The 22,098-nt window shown below is 42.1% G+C and overlaps 1 protein-coding gene across 7 annotated transcripts in view; it reads right to left on the bottom strand.

The window, feature by feature from the left end:
• The window catches only part of CASK (peripheral plasma membrane protein CASK), a 1,131,710-nt gene that overhangs the window by 66,152 nt on the left and 1,043,460 nt on the right, over positions 1-22,098 (bottom strand). The window lies entirely within an intron of this gene.

The raw sequence follows: 22,098 nt of genomic DNA on the forward strand, positions 1-22,098 counted from the left end.
GCACCACTAACCCCCTACGGAGAATTTTTCCTATCACGAATCTTTCGAAAGTGTTAAAAAAAATCGAAAATGAGACACCTTACATTTTAAAACTTAATTAATGACGCAAAAAATACACAATTCAAATTCAGACTGCTTCCATGCCCGAGGCTGGTTCTGTGTCGATAAAATATATTATTGAAAATGAGACACCTCATTTATTTTTATGTTTTATTCAGCCCTCTAATAATGCAAAAATATTTTTTTAAAATGGGAGAAACACTTGCTTAAGATCCCTCCAATAAAATGTGAAAGCACCAGATTCAGTTGAGACAACAAAATTTTTGAGGTCCTTTATAAATACTGACGGTAAAAAGTAATTGAAAAAACCATTAAGTGTTGATTCCATTGCTAAACATATATATATATATATATATATATATATATATATATATATATATATATATATATATATATGTATATATATAAGTGACTATATTCACTGAAAGAAAATATGGGCGCTTATCCTATCCGATCGACACCTCGCTGCTAATGAAAAAATACGACTTAGGACCCTATATCAAATTCAAAGTCATATCACAGATTTTCATTTAAAGAGAAGTCTCGCGCTAATAAGAGCAAATTCGTCTAATACTCGGAAATTTTATAAAAAAAAAAAAAAAGTAAAAAATGCTCCGAGGTTTCTTCAGCGCAATCGAGTTTTCTGTAAAGCGTACAATGCTGTATGAAACTCTCCGCCGCGCCTCACGAAACATTCACCCACGGCCCGGTGCCGGCCTGTGTTGTTGAGGCTACATGGCTGCAATTTGGTACGTTTGATGACTGGAGGGTGGATGATCAACATACCAGTTTGCAGCCCTCTAGCCTCAGCAGTTTTTAAGATCTGAGGGCGGACAGAAAAAAAAAGTTGAGGACGGACAGACAAATAGCCATCTCTATAATAGTTTTCTTTCACGGGAAACTAAAAAGATTTGGGCACGCATTTTAATTTAAAAAGAGCGGAAGGATCCACGCCTGCCTCATCACATACCCATCTTCCAACCACCATCAGGAAGCTATTCCCATATATTAGTTATGAAGAAGGGCCGACGGGAAAAATTGCTCTAATGAGCCCATTATGTCGAGGGGCATCATCTAAGTCTCGTTAAGGGCGAGGTAATGATTATTCCATTCACACACACACACACACAGAGAGAGAGAGAGAGAGAGAGAGAGAGAGAGAGAGAGAGAGAGAGAGAGAGAGAGAGAGAGAGAGAGAATTATACTGGAAAAAACGAATTTTCTCACACACACACACACACACACACACACACACACACAGAATTACACTGGAAAAAACGAATTTTCTCATACACACACACACACACAGAGAGAGAGAGAGAGAGAGAGAGAGAGAGAGAGAGAGAGAGAGAGAGAGAGAGAGAGAGAGAGAGAATTACACTGGAAAAAACGAACTTTCTCATACACACAAACACACACACACACACACACACACACACACACAGAGAGAGAGAGAGAGAGAGAGAGAGAGAGAGAGAGAGAGAGAGAGAGAGAGAGAGAGAGAGAGATTAAAAAAAGAACTTTCTCTCTCTCTCTCTCACACACACACACAGAGAGAGAGAGAGAGAGAGAGAGAGAGAGAGAGAGAGAGAGAGAGAGAGAGAGAGAGAGAGAACTTTACAGCTATTTTCAATCACCTGTGGCGAAGAGCCCAGCCATTACAAAGGCTCATCTGGGATAATCTACAGCAGATTATTACCAATTCCGGCGCCATCACCGAACATAATCGCGTCAACCAAATATTCAGATTTTTTTTCTTTTTTTTTTTTTACACAAGTATTTTCATTTCACATCCACATAATTTTTTAGTCACGCAGAGCTCACTGAAATATATTAATCTTGCTGTGGAATTCCATGACAAATATTAAAATATCTGTCGCTTCGTTCGATTATGTTATTTTTCCATCACCGGCAATTTCGAAATGGCAGCGAGTAATGTTGTGGCATTGTGGAACTGAATACGGAGCTTAGGCCAAATTCCAAGCATGGGACCTACGAGGTCATTCAGCGCTGGAAAGGAAACTGAGAGCAGGTAGGGTTGAAGGGTGTAACAGGAGGAAAACCTCAAGACAGTTGCACTATGAAATAATTGTTAGAGAGGGTGGATAGCAAGATGGAAGAAAGAGAATATGAATGGAGGTACAGTAAAAGGAATGAAAGGGGTTGCAGCTAGGGGCCGAGGGGACGCTGCAAAGAGCCTAGGGGTACGAGAGATGAGGGGGGGACATCCACCCTCCTCCTGTAAACCTGTTTGTCCGCCCTGGGTGGGGCGGGGTAGGTAAGGGATCGGGAGGGTAGGGGAGATAGCGGCGCCGAACGCTCGCCAACAAGCTCGTATAATAATAATAATAATAATAATAATAATAATAATAATAATAATAATAATAATAATAATCAGAGTAACATGAGTCTTAAAGTGTTTGCTTCTCTAATAATAATAATAATAATAATAATAATAATAATAATAATAATAATAATAATAATAATAATAATAATACCCCATGCATTTCAATATATACCCCGGACTCAGAGAAGACAGCGAGACTATATACTACAAAAAATATTTTTTGGGGGGATTACCAGAAACGTGTCACAGCTGATACCTGATAAATTACAATTCTTGACAAAATTGATGGCGATTACAAATCCTATTGATCATCAATTCATCCATTGCATGAAATCCGACTAGGCAGCTCTCGCACAAACAATATTTATTCGTCAAAGGGTTTTACTGCGTCCGACTTTGATTAATTAAATGAAAAAAAAAAAAAAAATAAAACAAAAAATCAAGGAGGCGAAATAATTATACGCTGAACAACAATAAATAATTCTGAATGGATGATAAACAGACTTTGGAAAATTCGCTGTTTAATTCATGATTTTTTTTTTGTGTGTTTTTTTTTATTGCGCTCGGGAGGAAAAAAAAAGAATCTTTGCAGTGTTTGAAAATGAAACTTTCACCGGGCAGACATAAAAGCGAATTCCACAGGCTATGTTGCAATTTACATATCAAAGAATAGTCCCTCTCCCCCCCCAAAAAAAAAAAAAATATATAAAAATAAATAAATAAAACACGAAATTCATTCCGGTGTAAATACATGCCGAGCGAGGCGATATTATTCCATCTCATTTTCTCCCAGAGTGGATAAATGGAACGGAATACAGAATTTAGGCCAAAGGCCGAGCGCTGGGACCTAAGAGGTCATCCAGCGCTGGAACGGAAACTGACGGTAAGGAGGTTTGAAAGTTTCAACAGGAGGAAAACCTCAAAGCAGTTGCACTATGAATCAACCGTTAGGAGAGGGTGGATAGCGAGATGGAAGAAAGATAATATGAACGGAGGTACAGTAAAAGGAGTGGATAAACAACATGGCGTCATGACAGAAATAAAAGAAGATTCTAGAAGGAACAGACGAAAGAGAAAGAGAAACCACAGACATTGGAACGACTTACATAACCAGCATTTCTGTATTCATAGGGACCGCCCTGACTACAGCAAACCTATCAACGGCCCAATTTTAACCCCGCGACGAGGCAGGAGGAGGAGGAGGAGGAGGAGGAGGTAGAGGAGGAGGTAGAGGAGGAGGAGGAGGAGGAGGAGGTGGGGGAGAAGGAAGAGGAGGAGGTGGTGGAAGAAGAGGTGGTGGGAGGAGCAGGAGGAAAAGGTGGAGGGAGGAGGAGGAGGAGGAGGAGGAGGAGGAGGAGGAGGAGGAGGAGGAGACTGCCCAGTCGAATGAGATTGTATCACTGAAAACGCAAAGGGAAGAGAAATGCCGCCGTGAATGAGAATCCTTTCCATGAATAGCATTACGGCGAATCCCCTTCCCTGGAAGTGACCAACGATATATCAACTCTCGATCCAACGCCAGTGCTTTGGGGCGAGGACTCTTACCCGATAGGGCGTGGATAAAAAAAAAAAAAACTCTACAAACAGTTTACGTCCTGTGACGATTCAACCTAACTGCTGTCATTCACTCCAGCTTCGACAAGAGGGACAAACGCTTTTATGCACGCTGTCTTGTATTGTTTTTTTTTTTTTTATGGCTCTTTTCAAAGCTCGGCCGTCATTTATTTTTTCCAGTCTGCGGTGACGTTGGAAGCTCCTCCCATCACTCTACAACTGTCGCAGAGAAAAAAACATGAGAGAGAGAGAGAGAGAGAGAGAGAGAGAGAGAGAGAGAGAGAGAGAGAGAGAGAGAGAGCGGTAACGTTGGAAGCTCCTCCCATCACTCTACAACTATCGCAGAAAAAAAAAGAGAGAGAGAGAGAGAGAGAGAGAGTCACTGACACACGCTACCCATGGCTTTAAAAAAAAAAAGTAAATAATGCGTCGAAGTTTCTTCGGCGCAATCGAGTTTTCTATAGTGTACAATGCTATATGAAACTATCAGCCACGGTCCAAAAAACTCTCATCCGCGGCCCATCAAACTTCCACCCATGGCCCGGTGGCCTGTGTTGTTGGCACCTATAGCGGTGCCAGACGCACGATCATGACCAACTTTAACCTTAAATAAAATAAAAACGACTGAGGCTAGAGGGCTGCAATTTGGTATGTTTGATGATTAGAGGGTGGATGATCAACATACCAATTTGCAGCCCTCTAGCCTCAGTAGTTTTTAAGATCTGAGGACGGACGGAAAAAGTGCGGACGGACAGACAAACAGCCATCTCATTAGTTTTCTTTTACAGAAAACTAATAAAACGCAACTAAAAGGCACTGCAGAGAGAGCCTCGATACTGTAAAGTTCCTTACTCAGTCGGCTGCTCCCTCGAGACGCTAAGTTCTCGCAGTGCAACAATTGGATTCTGTGCAACAGACGCTGCCGACGAATTCTAAATCGTGCAAATGTCACTCCGACCAGACCGACCTTGAGACAAGCAACCTTGAAGACACGTTCAAGAAGAAGAAGGAAGACGAAAAAATAAAAGCGGAGCTGGTGCGAGGAATAGCAGGCTTAATGGCGTCAACTGCGCGCGCACATCTTCAGCAACTATAACATAACATTGATAACGACGGTCATTAAGATCTAACTTCATCACGGCTAATATCGCTGGGCAAACGTCAGTCGTCGACAAACGTGGCAAGGAAAATTGGGGTCTTTCCTAGACAGTGACCCCCAAGGGTTTTAACTCGCTATGTACCCACCTCTGCGGCGTGTTTAGTACAAGAAAACCATAAACAAAAGAGCGTCAATATAAAGCTAATGACCCCCAAGAAATATCAGTCCTAGATAACGAACCCCAAACTTTGTTGGGGGTCACTATCTAGGAAAGATCCGAAAATTGTTACCGACTGTCTTCTCACAAAAGACTGCCTCGAACAAGATCGAAGAAACAAGAATAATTCTGGGGGGAAAATCCCAATCCTTGATACGAAAGACCAGTGGCAGTCTCAAGAGGTCAGTCATCTGGAATGAATTATTCAGCACATCACAGCTGTCCAGGTTCACCTAAAAATTTCAAAAAGTTCCCCTGACGGGAAGCTGTACAAGACAATGCCGCTTTCAGACTGGTCAGTTGTTTCACTTTTCTTCCGTGGCTGTAACTTCGTTCCTTCTGTTCTACGATTAACAGCAGGCCATAAACAGCAGAACAGCAGGTTTCGCGAACATAGATGCAGTAATTGTTACTACAGCATACTCCTTAAAAATCCTTTATGCCGTTGTTAGCTTAGGCAGTACGTCAGGTACCTGGTGGTTACTGAATGACTGTGAGTTGCAGACAAGGTTAAGTAGGGTATGAGGCTAGTAGTCTCATCCTAGACAGAAGTATACTTAACCGGAAGGTTAGCAACTTTTGCTTCCAACCCTTTATATATATATATATATACATATATATATATATATATATAGGCCTATATATATATATATATATATATATATATATATATATATATATATATATATATATATATCAAAGGCAACTCAATATATACTTCGTCTTCTAGAGAGAGAGAGAGAGAGAGAGAGAGAGAGAGAGAGAGAGAGAGAGAGAGAGAGAGACAGAGTACATAAACATAAACAGGGAGAATCTATTCCCATAATACCAAACCATTTAATCAGCGGAAACCGACACTGTGAAAAAAAAAAAAAAACTGGTTTGTGATTCAAAAATCCTTAATTAGTCATTCAGCTTCGGATCGCTCATCAAATAAAATAAAAAAAAGAATTGCACATAAGTAATCAATGTGATTTTCCAATTTAGCTCTGGACATGTAAATACAACTGTACAACAACGGCCAACTGCGATGCGATATTGTGAGCGATCAGTCCGACGAGTTTTCCGTTCCAGGGGAGATTTCATTACGAGGCCCATCAAAAATTATGTCGGCGATCCTGGCCCGCCCCTCGCAATGACCAGCGACTTCAAATGGTCGATTCCCTGCTTTGCACTGTCCGATTGAACTGAATATAGAACACAGAATTTAGGCCAAAGGACGAGCATTGGGACCTGTGAGGTCATTCAGCGCTGAAACGGAAACTGACAGTTAAAAGTTTGAAAGGTGTAACAAGAGGAAAATATTTTTTGCACCATGAATCAATGTTAGGAGAGGTTGGAGAATAAGATGGCGAGAGGGTACATGAAAGGAGGTACAGTAAAAGAACCTTAAGCAATGCCTACAGACAGTGCGCCGCATGAGGTGCAGTGTCCGATGGAACTGGCAACCTTAGTGTCTTTCCCAGGCAGAGGCACTGGTGGCATAAGGGAGAGTTGGTATTTAATGAATGGCTTCACACGGCTTCAGTGCGGACTACCTTACCAAGGCCCTCTGAATTTTTCCCTTTCTCTCTCTCTCTCTCTACAACTAACTAACATCCACAACAGTCGACCTGCAACCAAGTACTTCAGTCACAGCTCACGGCAATACAGTCAGTACTGGATTTTTATGGAACATATCTAAACGGTTCACCCCGCCCCCGAGGCTCTGGAATCAAACACGGGTGATATTCCTGTTGTGAAACGACCACACTATCAGCGTCCCGGGAGAGAGAGAGAGAGAGAGAGAGAGAGAGAGAGAGAGAGAGAGAGAGAGAGAGAGAGAGAGAGAGATGTGTCTAGTATCTAAATCATAAGTCCCGTCTGTTGACACTTTAAATACCATCACCAGAGAAGGTGCAAAGTTAGAGGAAATTCCATACACACACACACACAGAGAGAGAGAGAGAGAGAGAGAGAGAGAGAGAGAGACTCTGACAGCTTCGTTCAAACCGCAACATTCTTGCCAGCTAATTGGCTTCTTTATCTTCGTATCTGAAACAATCCAGCACCGAATTTTCCGCGGTGATTTCCAGCGATATTCTAAAAGGAAATTCCCTTTGAGTTATGTCTAATCCTCAGGGTAAAGCGTCTGCCGTTAGTCATGGATTCCTTGCAGAGCCACTCATGGATTACTCTGCTGTATGAGCCGTGGAACACGAAACTTTCAGCCGGCCGCGGTGGCCTGTGTTGTTGCGCTGCCAGAAGCACGATCATGGGTAACTTTAACCTTAAATAAAATCAAAACTGCTGAGGCTAGAGGGCTGCAATTTGGTATGTTTGATGATTGGAGGGTGGATGATCAACATAACAATTTGCAGCCCTCTAGCTTCAGTAGTTTTAAAGATCTGAGGGCGGACAGAAAAAGCGCGGACAGAACAAAGTGCGGACGGACAGACAAAGCCAGCACAATAGTTTTCCTTCACAGAAAACTAAAATGAAGGGAGGAAAAAAAAACTAAATTAATTAATATCGGCCATCTCTTTCAGCCCATGGCCCGTTTTCCTCGTTCTGATTCAGTCTCGCCCCTTCAAACTTTTATCCGGAACTTCGCCAAGAGTTGAATCTTCCTCCACTTCTGTCTGGACTTTGCTTTTCAAGTCTTTTTTTTTTTATTATTTTCTTTCTTCTTCCTCAGGTCCTCCTAACTTCTGTTTTTCCTCTTTCGCCTCCTCCTCCTCCTCCTCCTCCTCTCAAAAAGCGAATTCACTTTCCCCGTAAAGGAAGCTCAGGTGTATTTCACTGTTTCTGGGTCATATAAATATTTATTGGAAGGAAAAAAAAACATGAATATAAATATAATCTATTTGTTTACTTTTCCTTTCTTAGATTAACATGAAGCATGCAGTGTGTGAGTGTATATATATATATATATATATATATATATATATATATATATATATATATATATGAGTGTATATATATATATATATATATATATATATATATATATATATATATATACATACACACATATATACAATATAACGATAAAGAGAGAGAGAGAGAGAGAGAGAGAGAGAGTATGAGTGAGTGAGTGAGTGTGTGTGTATGAGAGAGAGAGAGAGAGAGAGAGAGAGAGAGAGAGAGAGAGAGAGAGAGAGAGAGAGAGAGAGAGAGAGCAGGACACCATAAACTTTATTTTTATGTCCCCAAACTCAGGTCTTTCCCGAGGCGCGATTGATTCGATGATATGACTTAACTGCTCTCGACGAATAATGTCTATCAACATCAGCAAATTGTAATTAAGGGGGGGAAAAGTATAAAAATGATATAAACGCCTTTCAGCCAGAACTATTGAGAGAGAGAGAGAGAGAGAGAGAGAGAGAGAGAGAGAGAGAGAGAGAGAGAGAGAGAGAGAGAGAGAGAGAGTCTTATGAATGGCCTCCCTCCGGTGCAGGGAAGATTACTTCGATGAGGTAATCCTGGTTTTAATTATGCAATTATGATTATAAATTTCAACATTAGTACTGATTAAGTTCGCCTATAGCCACCCCTCATCCCTCTCTCTCTCTCTCTCTCTCTCTCTCTCTCCCCAGCAGTTTCAACGGATACAAATCGACGACCAATCAAGTATCTGATTCCACGATTTGGTCAACAGGGGGACACTGAACTGGGATGCGTTGCCCATTCCGTTCCTCTCCGCGGTTCGTTCGGGATCGAACCCCGGTACTGAAGTCGCGAGCCGAAGTTCGGACGCGTATCCCATGGACCAGAAGGAGAAAGGATCTTCCATCTGAACTCCTCAGTTAATTAAACCTAGATTACGTGTGTGTGTGTATGTATGTATGTATGTATGTATGTATGTATGTATGTATGTATGTATATATATATATATATATATATATATATATATATATATATATATATATATATATATATATATATATATATATATATATATATATATATATATATATATATATAAATAAATTTCTGACTCACAACAGGACCGAACCAGGGCTTTCGAGTGAGAGTCCAGGGCATTATCAATTCGGTTCCGAGGTTGAATCAGAAATTTATTTCTGCTTAACACGTTTCCATGTGTTCATTTCCATCAAATGTATACATATATAACATATAATACATACATATATGAGAGAGAGAGAGAGAGAGAGAGAGAGAGAGAGAGAGAGAGAGAGAGAGAGAGAGAGAGAGAGAGAGAGAGAGATTTTCCTCAGCTCTCAAGCTAAGGAATGTCTCCACAGAAACTGGGTAGTGTGGGAGACGATCCGTGCAATAAAATCACTCACGAGAGGAGCATGCACTTGCATGCAGAGATGCAATCAAACAGATCTGTGGTTTCGATTTCCACGATATTTTGAAGGTACGGCGTTAATTGAACTCGTGTCAAGGTCATGAAAAATAAACCCATATAAAAATAGACAGCATTTGTACCCAAACTGAACTAATTCGAAATGGAATTTTTCAAATAAAACACCCAGCGTTTGTACCCAAACTGAACTATTTCGAAATGAAATTTTCATATAAAAATATACAGCATTTGTACCCAAATTCAGCTAAATTAAAATAAAATTTTCAAATAAAAATATACAGCAGTTGTACCCAAATTAATCAAACTAAAATTTTTCGTCGATAAAAAAAAAAAAAAAAAAACAGATCTCATGACGCTAGTGTATCACACGAAGCAGAATTTGGTGTTACTGTACACAAATTTACAGAACAAATACGAGATCCAGACAAGTTCTTCATACGTATTGCTCAAAGCGAAATCAATTCTGTGTTGAATATCAGAGACACCCCGTCTCCCACTCAATGGTGACACGACAATATCGTTTAGCAATTATTAAAGGCATAGCTCACAGGTCCTTAATGGATTTGAAAGCATGCGAATCGTACCATTCTGAGTGACCTTAGCATACCTGCATATGTGAAAAGGCATTTGCCATCTGTAGAGAGCATATATATATATGAAGAGGCATTTGTCATCTGTAGAGAGCATGTATATATGAAAAGGCATTTGCCATCTGTAAAGAGCAAGAATATATGAAAAGGCATTTGCCATTTTCCATCTGTAAAGAGCTTGTATACATATAAGGGTATTTGCCATCTGTAAAGAGCAAGCATATTTATTTACCCTCACACCAAAGCAACAACTATTGCATGACGGGGCACGAGGAGATTACTCCACTTCCTCAGTGGCGGAAACTCGAACGTTTCCCAACAGGGGGAAAAAGGCTCTAACCGTAAAGAAATGCCCTAATTGGCATAAGCTTTAATTGGCAATCACTTCAACGCAACACAATACGGGAACAAATATTACGGCAAAAATAAAAAGGCCACACCGTTAATTAACAGGGAATCTCGGAAGCCAGACTCTTGCGGCCTCAGAACAAACCCATTCTCTTTCTCTCTCTCTCTTTCTCTTCTTCAATCTCTCTCTCTCTCTCTTTTCTCTCCCTCAATATCTCTCTCTCCCTTAATCTCTCTCTCTCTCTCTCTTCCCCTTTCTCTCCCTTAATCTCTCTCTCTCTCTCTCCCTCCCTCCCTCTTTCTCTCCTTCAATCTCTCTCTCTCTCTTTCTGCCCCTTTCTCTCCCTCAATCTCTCTCTCTCTCTCTCTCTCTCTCTCTCTCTCTCTCTCTCCTCCCTCTTTCTCTCCCTCAATCTCTCTCTCTTTCTCTCCCTCAATCTCTCTCTCTCTCCTTCTCTCCCTCAATCTCTCTCTCTCTCCTTCTCTCCCTCAATCTCTCTCTCTCCCTCCCTCTTTCTCTCCCTCAATCTCTCTCGCTCTTTCTCTCCATCAATCTCTCTATCTCCCTCTTTTTCTCCCTCAATCTCTCTCTCTCTCTCTCCCTCTCTCTCTTCTCCATATCCCCGCCCCCGAGCGCCCATCACCCACGCCTAGCCTCAACGCAAAACCCTAACATAAAAAGGGGCCGGCGATCATCTGCAATGACATTCCGTACTAACAAACGACAAAAGCTCTCGAGGAGGGGGGGAAAGCCCTTTACTCGACTCTCGAGGACTCCAACCAAAGCAAATTATGGCTAGAGAGAGAGAGAGAGAGAGAGAGAGATTCACCCAATTAATGATAAAGGTTCGTCGCGTCGGATGCGGGGGGAAAATGATGCAGAGGGATTATGCACGGAGGTCATATAAAACGGCGATGAATACGTCGATGCAAGGCGGTAACGACACCCTAAGGGAAGCAGGGTTCTGCCCTGAAAGGGGACTTCTGGATCATCCCCGCCCATTCTTCTTCTTCTCTCGAAGTTCATCAAGACGAAGAGATACTCGTAGATATAGATAAACAGATATGGATAAATAGACGCAGATAAATATAGATATAGATATAGATATAGATATAGATAAACAGCCAGACATAACAACGCTTGAGCTCCATTCAACTGAAACGCAAAGATAAAAAAAAAATCCTACGACTCGATTTGAGAGAGAGAGAGAGAGAGAGAGAGAGAGAGAGAGAGAGAGAGAGAGAGAGAGAGAGAGAGAGAGAGAGAGAGAGAGAGGTAAATTTAGCATTCACGTACAAGCACTAACTAGACAGCTTCTCAAAAAGATAGGGAAGCGAAGGACCGTAGACGGACAGCCAGTGACAACCCGGACGGCGATAGTCACAGGACTCGACGCGGACGTTAATAGATAATCGAAAGATAACACGATGGAAATTGTCAAGAGCGTGTGGTGGTGGTGATAAAGGGGAAATGGCAAAAAACCAGATGGAAATAAGGAGGGGGAAACTGTGCGCTGTAATAATGCCGAGGGGAAACTGTCAAAGATCGCGATGATTACGCGAAAGGAATCGTGAAAATATTGAAGATAACGGCAAAGGGATTTTGTCAGACGCGATTTGGTTCGTCAAATGGACAAAATCTGCTTCTCCTCGGTGGCCTATCCTATATCGTTGCCAGAGGCACGATCATGGCTAACTCTAACCTTAAATAAAATAAAAGCTACTGAGGCTAGAGGGCTGCAATTTGGTTTGTTTGATGATTGGAGGGTGGATGATCTACATACCAATTTGCAGCCCTCTAGCCTCAGTAGCTTTCAAGATCTGAGGTCGGACAGAAAAAGTGCGGACAGAATAAAGTACATCTAAGAGGAAAACTCTACCTCTAAGAGGAAAACATCGCAACTCTACCTCTATAAGAGGAGAAAATCGCAACTCTACCTCTATAAGAGGAAAACATCGCAATTCTACCTCTAAGAGGAAATCATCGCCAATCTACCTCTAAGAGGAAAACATAGCAACTCTACCTCTAAGAGGAAATCATCGCCACTCTACCTCTACGAGGAAAAAACCGCAACTCTACCTCCAAGAGGAAAACATCACAACTCTACCTCTAAGAGGAAGTACCTCGACATCTTTTGGAAAAAAAAAACCAGTAGAAAGTTCGACTGAAATAACTTCCATCCCAATCGGAAATGCGACAGAGGAAGTTTTTTATTTCTTTTTTTTCTTGATCACCCACCGATATCAGAATTTGTCAAGATAATGAAAATTTTCCGGAATTCTTTTTTTTTTTTTTATCTTCCCTTCATGGAAGTTAATAATAAAATGCTGATTTGGAACTTTTCCTAACTGTAGCCGAAGGGTTAATGAAGCATTTAGAGAGAGAGAGAGAGAGAGAGAGAGAGAGGCCATACCTCCCTTTTTCGGGATGATATCTTCCTTGAAAGACGCAGCTCAAGATAAAATTATAGAAGACAAACGAGAGAGAGAGAGAGAGAGAGAGAGAGAGAGAGAGAGAGAGAGAGAGAGAGAGGCCATACCTCCCTTTTTCGGGACGATATCTTCCTTGAAAGACGCAGCTCAAGTTAAAATTATAGAAGATAAACGAGAGAGAGAGAGAGAGAGAGAGAGAGAGAGAGAGAGAGAGATACAAGTGGCCATACCTCCCTTTTTCGGGATGACATCTTCGTTGAAAGACGCAGCTCAAGTTAAAATTATAGAAGATAACGAGAGAGAGAGAGAGAGAGAGAGAGAGAGAGAGAGAGAGAGAGAGAGAGAGAGAGAGGCCATACCTCCCTTTTTCGGGATGACATCTTCGTTGAAAGACGCAGCTCAAGTTAAAATTATAAACGAGAGAGAGAGAGAGAGAGAGAGAGAGAGAGAGAGAGAGAGAGAGAGAGAGAGAGAGAGAGAGAGAGAGAGAGAGAGAGAATTTGGCATTCGTGGAGCAACGTTTAAAAAAACAAAGATTGTTGTTGTCATTATTGGGGAGAGAGAGAGAGAGAGAGAGAGAGAGAGAGAGGCCATACCTCCCTTTTTCGGGATGACATCTTCGTTGAAAGACGCAGCTCAAGTTAAAATTATAGAAGATAAACGAGAGAGAGAGAGAGAGAGAGAGAGAGAGAGAGAGAGAGAGAGAGAGAGAGAGAGAGAGAGAGAGAATACTAGCATATTAACACACCAGTCGGGAAGGAAGCATGAACATACAGTTTTACTATTCAGATCCCTAATTTCATGTAGATATTCTGAGAGCACAAATCAAACAACGACTGACACCTGTGCAAGGTAGTTCAGTGGCCCTGTTCAAGGTAGTTCAGTGGCCCTGTTCTAAGCTGTCTGCGACTGGAGAACACAAGGCTATTACAGGTACCCCATACCTCTTGCCTTGAGGCGTCAGCCAAAGGCCTCGCTGAGATGGTCCCTGGCACACACCACGAGCAGGAAGGTGCGAATTAGGCTAGCAGTAGAGAAATGCTTGCGGTAAATGAACTCTGTGGCTTCGTTCTCTAATCGGAAGTAATCAGAATGAACGGGGCAGTACCCGCTGCACTGAATGTTCTGGAGGCACCACCCTTAGAAGATGCATTTGACAGTTTGCAGTGAGTTTTCACGCACGGAAAACGAATAGGAAAAAAAAAAAGCACACAATGGAATAAAGTTATTTACGTAAAATCGTAAGCCACCGAAAAAGGAAATGAAATTTTGGGGAAGCGAGAATTAAAATGTGATATCTTTTTGGCCAGACTATTTTCTGTATGGGAAAACAACTCTGGCACGATTCACAATCCAGCCTTTCCCCGTAGGGGGGTAGTGCAGTCACTGCACCTCATGCGGTGCACTGTAGGCATTGCTGCATTACGAAAGGTTCTTTGTAGCGTCCGTTCGGCTCCCTAGCTGCAACCCCTTTCGTTCCTTTTTACTGCACCTCCTTTCATAGTGACGGCACCTCAAGCGGTGCACTGCAGGCATTACTTAAGGTTCTTTGCAGCGTCCCTTCGCCCCCTAGCTGCAACCCCTTTCGTTCCTTTTTACTGTACCTCCTTTCATATTCTCTTTCTTCCACCTTCCTTTCCACCCTCTCCTAACAATTGATTCATAGTGCAACTGCTTTGAGGTTTTCCTCCTGTTACACCTTCCAAACATTTTCACTGTCAATTTCCGTTTCAGCGCTGAATGACCTCATAGGGCCCGGTGCTTGGCCTTTGGCCTAAATTCTATATTCAATTTAATTCGATCCAGTATTGAAGCCGTGAACCACGTCTCGCAGAATAAAACTAAATGAAGTTAAAGCAACTTGGTGCCAAAGTCTCTGTGAAGATCAGCACGCAAGGAGGATATAATTCCCACGATTTCATAAACTAATAAAAAGCTAAAAATAAGAAGGCGATGAAAAGAGGAGTCGAACGAAAGAAAGAAGAAGTGGGAGTTAAGCTGGTAGATATTTATGGCCTCGGGCGAGATCCTGCTCGGAAGTTCCCGAAGAGTGGTTTTCTTCAGTTTTTTTTTTTCCTTTCATTTTATTTGATGATGCGTGGTAGCGCGTAGCTGGAACCCGGCGCTGCTGTCTACCCTACCCTCCCTGATCCCCTGCCTACCCCGGCCCCACCCGGGGCGGACAAACAGGTTTGCAGGAGGAGGGTGGATGTGTCATGTCTCCCTTACCTTCCCGATCCCCTACCTACCCCGACCCCACTGAGGACAGAGGGCTGCAATTTGGTATGTTTGATGATTGGAGGGTGGATGATTAGCATACCATTTTGTAGCCCTCTAGCCTCAGTAGTTTTTAAGATCTGAGGGCGGACAGAAAAAGTGCGGACAGAAAAAAGTATGGACAGAAAAGGTGTGGATAGAAAAAAGTGCGGACAGAAAAAAGCGCGGACAGAAAAAAGTGCGGACAGAAAAAAGTGCGGACAGAAAAAAGTGCGGACAGCAGACAAATCCGTCACAACAGTTTTCTTTTACAGAAAACTAAAAAGAATGAAAAAAAAATACAATCAGAACTCTCGATTCAGAAAATAAAAGGGAAAATCACGTAAAATGATGAAATGACCCCAAAGCGAAAAGCATTTAAGGGTGAAAATCGAGTTTCCCAGTTTCTTATGATTAATCATATTCTCAACTAATCCTTTTTTGAATCAGGGAATTACAAAAACTCCATTTATTATCGCTCTGGGATTTGAAAAACAGACTCACAAGTTAGAGAAGAGGAAGAAAACTATAGAGAGAGAGAGAGAGAGAGAGAGAGAGAGAGAGAGAGAGAGAGAGAGAGAGAGAGAATTTGGCATTCGTGGGAGCAACGTTTAAAAAAAAAGATTGTTGCTGTTGTCATTACTTGAGAGAGAGAGAGAGAGAGAGAGAGAGAGAGAGAGAGAGAGAGAGTAACAAAATACGATATTTGCCTTTGCCCTGGGCACGTGTGACTCTTAACTCGACCCCACCACCGCCACCGTCCCATTCCAACCGATCGGGGCAACGCTCAGAAAGGTATACGACGAAAACAAGCGAGACAGAATCGGTTTTGGAATCGTCTCTCTCTCTCTCTCTCTCTCTCTCTCTTCTTCTTCTTCCTTAAGTGGTCTGGTGTAAGGTTTAATAAGTGATGGTGTTCTTAATGTAATTAAAAGAATTAACATCATAGATTTAACTCTCTCTCTCTCTCTCTTGCGGTGTCGCCTATGCTAGCCCAAGGTAAGCATGGCGTATCCTTTCAGGTGTATGTGTGGTTGTGTGTATGTGTGTGTGTTTGTGTGTTTGCACAATCCCCGCCTGCCGTTTCTCATCTCGTCTTTAAGTCAAAAGGGCGCAAGGAACGGACTTCCTTTTTTTTTTTTTTAATACACAGACATGACTTGGATACCGACCTGTCTCTTGCAGGGCATGATGTGGAAACCGACCTGTCTCTTGCAGGTCAAGACCTTTCTTTTTTATCATTCTTATTTATTTTCAATTTTATTTATTTATTTATTTATTTTTTTTAAAGCGGGGAGTCAGATCGATCTGTTTCCAAAATTCAGGTCTTACGACATTAAAGAACTCCGCTGTTCTGGGTCAGGATGAGGTCGAGAATGTGATTTAAAGACATCTTTAAATCTTCCAACGCAGTATCCAAATAACCTCATGCAGGAGATATAAAGAAACAATATGCAATAGAAAAATAAAAGTTAGGTAACACACTGTAAAGATTATGAAGGAAACACAAGAAAAATTAAATCCACTGACTTATGGAAAACGTAAAAACTTGCAAATGGGAAAAAGATATGACAAAAAATCTTGATCTGCTGAATAAAATTACCCAGTGAATGTCACACAGTACAAGACACTGGGTCAGAGAAAGAGGTAATACAAATGACATTTTTCTCAATAAATAAACAAAAAAAGGAAAAAATGAGCCGAAGTTTCTTCGGCGCAATCGAGTTTTCTGTACAGAGCATATTCAAGGCCACCGAAAATAGATCTATCTTTCGGTGGTCTCGATATAATGCTGTATGAGACGCGGCCCATGAAACTTGAACCACTCCCCGGTGGCGGCCTGTTCTATATCGTTGTCAGAAGCACGATTATGGCTAAATTTAACCTTAAATAAAATGAAAAATATACTGAGGCTAGAGGGCTACAATTTGGTATGTTTGATGATTGGAGGGTGGATGACCAACATACAAATTTGTAGCCCTCTAGCCCCAGTAGTTTTTAAGATCTGAGGGCGGGCAGAAAAAGTGCGGACGGACAGACAAAGCCAGCACAATAGTTTTCTTTTACAGAAACCTAAGAAGAGCAGCAATGAACGCATCTGAAGTGTCCTCAGCAACAGTACAAATTCCAAGAAAGTTTAATCTCCCCGTTGGAACTAAGATCACAAAATCGGTCCAGTTATATAAGAAAGGAGGTTTTCCAATATAATAATACTTATGTAAAAATACAGATAGAATATACGATTCAGGCCGAAGGCAGAGAGCTGGGATCTATGAGGTCGTTCGGCGCTGAAAGGAAAACTGAGAATAAGATGTTTAAAAGGTGTAACAGGAGGTAACACTGGCAGCTGCACTGTGAACCAATTGTCAGGAGAGGGTGGAAAGTAAGATGGAAGAATGAATACGAATGGAGGCACAGTAAAGAGAATGAAAAGGGTTGCAGCTCTTTGAGATTTTGACATGCCATCTGGAAACCCACACTGATTCTCAGTCAGCCAAGAGTCAAATTCGAAATCCGTCTACTAGTAAAGCCGAACTTCACCTCTAGAACTGGTCGACCTGTCCTCCCGAGGCAGACGATCTCCCACCCATCCCATTCATCCGGCAGAGCAATCCACTACATAAAAAGGGGGAGTTTCCTCGACTTCTATGTCCCTGCCTAAAGAATGGTATTACATTCCCCAATTCTCTTAATGGCAGCAATAATATCCTATAAATTTCCTTTTAGGATCCCGAACTCCTTCCAAACTCTTCCAAGCCTCTCCTCCTCCTCCTCCTCCTCCTCCTCCTCCTCCTCCTCCTCCTCCTCTCCCTTTTAATGGGGCTGGCCGCCTCCGATCAATTCCCGAAGGACGTCCGGGAATCCCTCGTTGGAAATCCATCACACCTCCTCCAGTCGAAATATATCATAAGGGGTCCAAGGAACGAATTCAGCCTGCCCTACGAAAGAACAATGGTTTCCCGTTACAACAAAGGCGGTGATCTCTGTCTATCTCTACGCGACCAATCATCCAGGTGGAAACCATATTTGCTGAACAAGCAGAACTAAGAGACATCCACCATACTAAGACAACAATGCCGATTGAGAATACGAACAATAATAATAAACAAGTAAAAAATGCCCCGAAGTTTCTTCGGGGCAATCGAGTTTTCTGTAAAGCGTATGATGCTGTATGAAACTCTCAGCCACGGTCCATGAAACTCTCAGCCGGACGTGGTGGCCTGTGTTGTTGCGGCGCCAGATGCCACTATTAGGGCGAACTTTAACCTTAAATCATATAAAAACTACTGAGGCTAGGGGGCTGCAATTTGGTGTGTTTGATGACTGGAGGGTGGATGATCAACATGCAAATTTGCAGCCCTATAGCCTCGGTAGTTTTTAAGATCTGAGGGCGGACAGAAAAAAGCGCGGACGGACAGACGAAGCCGGCACAATAGTTTTCTTTTACAGAAAACTAAAAACAGTACTTCACAGACATATCCACATTCAAGGAACAAAAATGATCCATATAAACTGACGGAAGCACAGTTAAAAATGACGGTTCCGTCGCCTCCCCTCCGCCAACACTTGAAAACACAAAAATCAGAAGCTATACCAACAACAGCAGAAGATATAACAACAGCAGAAGCAGCAGTAACAACAACAATCCTGAAGGAGATTGACCTCCACGAGCAGCAGCACCATCAGCCGGTGCAGTGATTGAAGAGCAGAGTTACGCCCACTGATACCCATTCCGGCCGGCTGTCAAAAAGTACCGCGACATCTGTCCAATCCATTACGCCCCAATAGCTGAAGACCCTCTATTAAAATGGAGAGAGAGAGAGAGAGAGAGACTTCAGAAGAACCTGAGGAAGAGGGAGAAGGGGGTGGGGAGAGGGTATGCTTGAAGAGGAGATATGAGGAGGGGGTTAGAAGGGTGCTGGTCATTCAAGGAGGGGAAGGAGGAGTGGGATGAAAGTATACCTGAAGAGAGGAAATGGGTAAAGGGGTACACACCTGGCGGGAGGAAATGGGAGAACGGTACACCTGCAGAAGGAAGTGTGGAAAGGAATGAAATACCTGCTATACCTGAAGACGCAAGTGTGAAAAGGGTTATACTTGAAGAGGGCATTGGAAAACGGGGTACACCTGACGATGGATGTAGAAGATAGGGTGAATCTAAAGATGGCCGCCAGAAAACGGGTATACTTGAAGGATACATGCGAGGCAGGAGCTGACGAGCAAAGGGAAAGTGAGAGAGTGTGTCTGGGAGTAGGTTTCATGCCTTCAGGAAACATCTTGAACCATCGAAATTCCAAGAAATCAAGATGGACGATTCCAAAAAATCAAGATGGACGATTCCAAAAAATCAAGATGGACGACTCCAAAAAATCAAGATGGACGATTTCAAGAAATCAAGATGGGTGATTCCAAGAAATCAAGATGGACGATTCCATGAAATCAAGATGGACGATTCCGAGAAATCACGATGGACGGTTCCAAGAAACCAAGATGGACGATTCCAAAAAATCAAGATGGACGACTCCAAGAAACCAAGATGGAAGTTTCCATGAAATCAAGATGGACGACTCCGAGAAGTCAAGATGGACGACTCCCAGAAATCAAGATGGACGACTCATAGAAACCAAGATGGACGATTCCAAAAAATCAAGATGGACGGTTCCGAGAAATCAAGATGGACGACAAGGATACAAAATACGATCATGAAATACTTTAGCTGCAAAAAGGCTTGAAAATGATCTTGGAAGTTGCTTCGCTGTTATACGAAACAATAACACCAAAACCACTCGTCTTAACACTAAGATTCCAATTCAATATTATTTAAGGGTTACTTTACCTATTATTATTATGGCAGTTCGATTCAGTACCATAAATAAGTCACATTAGCTGCCTCCAGTTAATCTCTTCAGTACCACACGAAAGCTTTCGAATCTTTCCTAGAGAGTGACCCACAAGGGTTTTAGCCCGGTATGCATCCACCTCTGCGGCGTGTTTAGTACAAGCCCATTGGGGATGACCGTCAAAATTATAAAGATAACGACCCCCAATAAATATTAGTCCTAGATGACGACCCCCGAAAACCCTTTGGGTCACTATCTACGAAACAAAATACTGTAAATATCAAGATAATGACCCCAAGAAATATTAGTCCAAGGTGACGACCCCCGAAAACCCTTTGGGTCACTATCTAGGAAACAAAAGACTGTAAATATCAAGATAATGACCCCCAAGAAATGTTAGTCCTAGATAATGACCCCCGAAAACACTTGGGGGTCACTGTCTAGGAAACAAAAGACTGTAAACATCATAAAGATAATGACCCCCAAGAAATATTAGTCCTAGATGACGACCCCCGAAAACCCTTTGGGTCACTATCTAGGAAACAAAAGACTGTAAATATCAAGATAATGACCCCCAAGAAATATTAGTCCTAGATGACGACCCCCGAAAACCCTTTGGGTCACTATCTAGGAAACAAAAGACTGTAAATATCAAGATAATGACCCCAAGAAATATTAGTCCTAGATGACGACCCCGAAAACCCTTTGGGTCACTATCTAGGAAACAAAAGACTGTAAATATCAAGATAATGACCCCCAAGAAATATTAGTCCTAGATGACGACCCCCGAAAACCCTTTGGGTCACTATCTAGGAAACAAAAGACTGTAAATATCAAGATAATGACCCCCAAGAAATATTAGTCCTAGATGACGACCCCCGAAAACCCTTTGGGTCACTATCTAGTAAACAAAAGACTGTAAATATCAAGATAATGACCCCCAAGAAATAGTCCTAGATAATGACCCCCGAAAACCCTTGGGGGTCACTGTCTAGGAAACAAAAGACTGTAAATATCAAGATAATGACCCCCAAGAAATATTAGTCCTAGATGACGACCCCGAAAACCCTTTGGGTCACTATCTAGGAAACAAAAAGACTGTAAATATCAAGATAATGACCCCCAAGAAATATTAGTCCTAGATGACGACCCCGAAAACCCTTTGGGTCACTATCTAGGAAACAAAAGACTGTAAATATCAAGATAATGACCCCAAGAAATATTAGTCCTAGATGACGACCCCCGAAAACCCTTTGGGTCACTATCTAGTAAACAAAAGACTGTAAATATCAAGATAATGACCCCCAAGAAATAGTCCTAGATAATGACCCCCGAAAACCCTTGGGGGTCACTGTCTAGGAAACAAAAGACTGTAAATATCATCAAGATAATGACCCCCAAGAAATATTAGTCCTAGATAACGACCCCGAAAACCCTTGTGGGGCACTAACTACGAAACAAAAGACTGTAAATATCATCAAGATAATGACCCCCAAGAAATATTAGTCCTAGATAACGACCCCCGAAAACCCTTGGGGGTCACTATCTAGGAAAGCTCCAAGTTTTGGATTATAACAATAATAATTTCATCTCCCACACCGGCGGCGATTCCTTCGGAACAGTTCTGACAGCAATTCCTTTAAATAGGACAGAGCGTTTTATCGCGGGGATAACGCCATAAAAAAAAAAAAAAACTCGCCGGTAAGCTTCGTGACGTCATGGTAACCATGGCAACCGCCTTCTATTAAACCCGTCTTTCTCAGAGCAGGTTTCCGTATCAGGTCTGTGACGGTTTGCGTTGCGTCCTTCTGATCTCGCTCACGGTAACGCCTTTCGCTGTTTCCCTTTGAATTCTGCCGCATCCTGGCCTACTTTTCCGGCCGTTGATGCCCAGATCGCTGTTATGTAAACACACAGTGATGCGGGTATGTGGGCATTACGGACGGGTGGTTTGTACAGGATACAAATACTGGAGTGTAGTTGTCAGTTCAATGGAGAGAACAGAATATCAGTTCAATGGAGAGAACAGAATATATAT

The sequence above is a fragment of the Macrobrachium rosenbergii genome, chromosome 37, assembly GCF_040412425.1.
Source record: "Macrobrachium rosenbergii isolate ZJJX-2024 chromosome 37, ASM4041242v1, whole genome shotgun sequence".
NCBI classification, from domain to species: domain Eukaryota; kingdom Metazoa; phylum Arthropoda; class Malacostraca; order Decapoda; family Palaemonidae; genus Macrobrachium; species Macrobrachium rosenbergii.